Source organism: Populus nigra, chromosome 10 (genome assembly GCF_951802175.1).
Source record: "Populus nigra chromosome 10, ddPopNigr1.1, whole genome shotgun sequence".
In the NCBI taxonomy this organism is placed as follows: Eukaryota; Viridiplantae; Streptophyta; class Magnoliopsida; order Malpighiales; family Salicaceae; genus Populus; species Populus nigra.
The window spans coordinates 2,350,130-2,355,793 of record NC_084861.1 but is presented as its reverse complement, the minus strand read 5'-3'; positions in this window follow the sequence as shown (position 1 = coordinate 2,355,793).

Genomic DNA, 5,664 nt, shown 5'->3' with positions numbered 1-5,664 from the left:
TAAAGTTTACGTTAGTTTCCCCATTTCATAACTCACCCCTAACCGAGTTTGAACATATACAGAAATCAATTGCATTCAAAGTTTTATCACAAAACCATCAACAATACATAGCCAATTCTCAGCATACATCTCCTTCCAAAGAATCCCTTAATCATCACTTTAAGTTCTTTATGGTATTATCCAAAGTTCATCAACACCATTAGTAGCAATTCAATAACACGTAACAAGCTCTACATACTATTTCACGTCAATCTAAGGATATTTGCCTATTTTTTGCTAAAGCATATTTGCCTCTTTCCTTTAATCTTTTGCATGCATTCCATCAAATCTGACACAATAATATTCCTAATAACATGTCATGTTCATACATATAACCATTTGATTCCTAAATAAACAAGTTCATCCATTAAACACACAAATTCAAGGCATTAACATGGAGTGATTTTAGTTTTAGCTTCCACATGCTTCTAAGGTTCAAATGACAATACAATTCTATACATAAACATCTTTCTAACATATTTTCATTTAATTTCTTTAATCACATATGCAGAAGTCTTGTCATTAGCATAACCATTGGTTTTGTTTTGGTTCCAGCATGATCTAATACTCTAACATGGTCGCAATCCATGCATTTCATCATAGGAAATTCGTATTTTGTCCAGCCTTCAATATGGTCAACCCTCCCCTAGATTCACACCTTCAAAATTGTTCATGATTATTTATGTGTGTAAGAGACCATATAATGACAAGCTAACTTTAGTTGATTAAAGAGCCCATGTCCATCATTTTATTTCAAAGTTCACTCTCATGTCATGATTCTATCTTTATGAAAATCCCTCTCAGAAGGAAAAAGGACAGAAAGAGAGAGAAGCAGAATCTAGAATTTCTAGTCATGTTGTGAACAATTTTTGAACTTTAAAGCATAAAACATACCAAATAACTTGTCTTTGAACCGCATTGCCAGAGTGCTTTCCTACTGATTTACCCATTGTTTGCCAAATTAGACCTACCAAGGTTAATGCTAAAGAAATTACGGATTGGAACAATTACGTGTAAATAAAGTAAACTCAACTGTACAAAAAAGATAATTAATGACAAGAAAGAAAGAAATCTAATAGTTTTATTGCAAACAAAAAGTTACATGGAATAAGAAACTAGTTTCATGCCACTAAAAGGAATCACTCCAATATTATAATCACACCAAATAACAAAAAGGTTTTTATTACAACATATCCTACTGGAACTACTAATCTTCTATATATGGTTTCTTGGAATAACACTTATTAAATAATTAGACTCCTGACTGCTAATAACTAACAGATAAGGATAACATCAGTTATTACTGCCACTTGGATGATAATCCAATAAGATTGACATCAATTATTGGATATCAACTGCCCTATCTTTCCAACATAAATGGTTAGAACTTTAGCCTACACAGAGTACTTCAATCCATTGGAATCTGATTCATCAAAATCCTTAGCTTTATCACCCCTATTTATATTGTTAGATTCAGTCAATTCCTTCTACTTCAGGTGCTCCTATCTTAATCACCAGAATTTGAATCAATTTCTCCACTCCTCAAACAACTTGCCTTAAGCAAGTAATGTTGAATATAATCTTGAAGCAATTTAGGATTAAGAAGATGAACTTCACCTTCATGTAACTATACTGCCTTCGAATAGGGTTTGGATGCCCATTGTACCAAAAACTTGATATAACTCCCCCTCTTAGTAGGTACATACTAATATGCCAATATAGAATCTACAATTTCAAGAGTGGATGAAATCTGAGGAATAATTGAAGGAGGATCCTTTAGTTCATAAATAGAGGTAGAACCATGATAAGCTGTGAAATCTTCCATATTGAAATTGAACTAAATTAAAACTATATTGGTAAACCAACCAAATAAGAATTAGTTCTTAATTTCTTGAGAATCTTGAATGGACCACCCCTTCTAGCATATAACTTGTTATATATTTCAGTAGGAAACCTCTCAAGTCTTAATCTTATTAACACTAGATCACCTTCTTCAAATTATATATCCTTTCTGTGATGGTTTGCCTGAGCAATATACTTAACAACTTATTCTTCCATTTTACACCTAACATTCTCATGTAAAGAAGACATAAATGCTATAAAATTCAATCCTGCCTCACTAACCTTCTGAGGTAAAGGTAAGGAAGTAACATTTGTAAGTACCTTGGGATGTAAACCATACATCAATTTAAATAGCATACATCATATTGTTCTGTTGATAGTGTTGTTGAATGTAAATTCAGGTTGGGGCAGAATTAAGTCCCAACTTTCACCATAATCATTAGTTAAACATCTAAGCAGATTATCAAGACTCGTGTTGGTGACTTCGGTTTAACTGTCGATCTATGGGTGAAAGGCACTAGAGAAAATAAGTTTAGTGCATAATTTAGCCTATAGTGTCTTCCAAAAGTAACTGACAAATTTGACATCTCTGTCAGAAACAACAGAAAGTGAAAGGTTATGAGTCACACAATTTCTTTTAAAAATATAAAAGCAATATGGGAAGCATTAAAATTCTTTTTGCAAGAAATAAAATAAGTTATTTTGAAAAATTAATCCACCACCACCATGATAGAATCATTGCCTCAAACTGTTCTTGGAAGTCTCAATACAAAATCCATGCTCAATTTAAGCCACAACCTCTATGGAATAGGTAAGGGAGTTAAAGACCAGTATTGTGTTTGTTACCCTTGTTCAATTGATAAATTATATACCTGCTCACAATGGTGTTGACATATTTTCTCATATTTGACTAAAAAACGATCAACAACCAAAGAAAATGTTTTGTTTTGCCCAAAATAACCTATTATTCCCCCCTATGCAATTCTTGAATAATAAACTCCCGAAATAAACCACTAGGAATACAAATATACCCACCTTTAGTTAAGAAACCATCTATAATGGCATAATCTGTTACTAGAATAAAAGGATTATTGTGTAAGGAACTCCATGTCTTTTAAAAATCTGAATTTCTATTAGAGCCATAATGGTGCTTAAAGCTTGAAAAAATTGATGATAAAATATGGCTAAACTATGAAAACTTTTGACCTTAAAAAAAGATTGCGATTCTGGCCATTCCAAAATTGCTCGAACCTTCTCTGGATCAGTTTCGACTACTTGTTAAGATTTAATAAATCCCAAAAAATTCACCTTGGATAGAAAGAAAAAGCATTTGCTGAGATTTGCATAGAATTTCTCTTATCGCAAGACTTGCAAAATCTGCTCCAAATGTTCTAGATGTTCTTCCATAATTTGACTGAAAACAAATATGTCATCTAAAAACATGATAACACACTTGCCTAGAAAGGCTTCAATGTCTGAATCATTACTCTCATGAACGTGTTTGGTGCATTTATTAAACCAAAGGGCGTTACCAGTCACTCGTACAATCCGTCTTTCATCTTAAAAGATATTTTCCATTCATCTCCAAATCATATATGAATTTGATGGTAACCACTCCTTAAATCTAGTTTAGAGAAGATTTTGGCACCCCTTAACTAATTAAACTTGTCGCCCAGCCATGGAATTGGAAAACAATACTTGATTGTAATCTTATTCACTACCTTACTATGAATGCACATCCTCCAACTCCCATCTTTTTTGGCATGAGAAGGGTTGCTTCAGCATAGGGACTTAAGCTTTATCTGATGAACCCTTTGTTTACAAGCTCATATACTTTTCGTTGTAATTCTTTGTGTTTTGTGAGGCTCATTCGATAATGTGGAAGTTTTGGAAATGAAGAACTTAGAACCAAATCAATTTAATGTTGTATACCATGTAGGGGTGGTAGTTGGAAAGGGATTTTTTTGGGAAAATATCTTCAAATTATTGTAGTAAATGTTGAAGCGCTGCTAGCAAAACTTCAATTATTGGTTGCCTTTTCTTATCTATAGCCTTACAAACCAGTATGAACACAACTGGATTATCAAGTAGTGTTCTTTGAAACCCTTGAAGTGATAGTATCATGGTTGAATTCTATTGAAACTCTTTAATAGGAAGAGGCTTTGAAATTAACTTTTCCTTTTTGCATGTTAAGGAATAAGTATTTTCATGCCTATTATAATTCATCTTTATGTCAAATAGCCATGATCGACCTAAGAGTAAATGACATACTTTTATGGGGAGTACATCACACCAAACTTCATCTTTAAAATGGTTGTCCAAAGAAAATGGTATCAAACAACAATGTTGGAACATAATAGGATGTTTGTCAATGATCCAACTAACATTGTATGGGGGCTTGATGCTTCTCTTTTTGCGATTTCATGTTCTCCATTGCTTTGGTAGAGATGATATTAAATTTAATATCATTATCAATAATTACATTAAGTGTCTTACCCTTGTGTGAAAGATGTCAGTCCTCTTCCAATCATCTTCCACTTGTGTCATGGAATTAGTTCGACTAGATACCTTCTTGTGAACCATATAAATAGGTAGATTAATTGTTTGCACTCCTTCCTCTTCAATCTCTTCAATATCTTTTTCCACGGTGTCTTGATCTTTATTTGATGATTCTAGTGCTACTTCAAGATTCAATTCAGAGGCATGCATAATCTTTTTTCTTTGTTATAGGGCACACTTCTGCAAAATGCCCATATCCCATACACTTATAACATTATGGTCCTACAGAACCCATATTTTCTTTATTTTGATCTCCATAGGAGGCTGCAATTTTAACAGTGTTTATGTTGCTTTTTATATTGTTTTGCATTGGTGATGGTCTACTCATTCCATGTCAATCTCTCACGGCTTTGTTTCTTTGGAGTGCTTGTTGCTAGGGGTGAGTAAAAAAACCGAGAAAACTGGGAAAAAAATAATTGAAAAAATAGAACCTTGAAAAAAACCGATAAAAATTTTGAAAAAACCAATCGGTTCGGTTCGGTTTCGGTTTTATAAGCCTTAAACCAAAAAAACGAACCGAACTGAACCCAAACCAAATAAAACTGGAAAAAAAACCGAGCCAAACCGGTTTGAACCGGTTTTTGTCCTAAAAAACAGAACCAAACCAAACTGAAACCAGTCGGTTTAAACCAATTTCGGTTCGGTTTTGGTTTTTTTTAAAATTGGTTTGGTTATTTTTTTTATATAAAAACTGAACCGAACCAAAAATAACCACCCCTACTTATTACTTTTATGATTACAAAGCTAATTGAGAGGCTTCATCCACTGTGAATAGTCTGTCATTGAACATGTCCTTTTTTATCTCCCCTCGTAAACCTTTTACATAATAAGCAAAGATTTGTTGATCAGTTTCCTCACTATTAGATCCTGGAACTTTTCAGTAAAAATCAACTAGCATGCTCATCCCTTGAGTCCAACGAAGCATATCTTGATACACCATCTATTCATAATTGACTAGCAAATTTTTTATCTCTAAACAAGCTTTCATTTCTGCCCAGTCTTGTATGGATGGTTGGCTTATAAGCCTTGGTAGTTTTTCCACACTTCCCCACCATGAACGAGCAGCCTCTTTTAACTTTAGTTTAACAAATCTGGCCCTCTTATTTTAAAGCACTGAAAACTATTCAAAGTAGTCCTCTAGAAACACCAACCAATCATGAAAAACATCATGATCAAACTTTCCATTAAAATCAGATACTTCTACTTTCATTTGTTTAGTGAGTT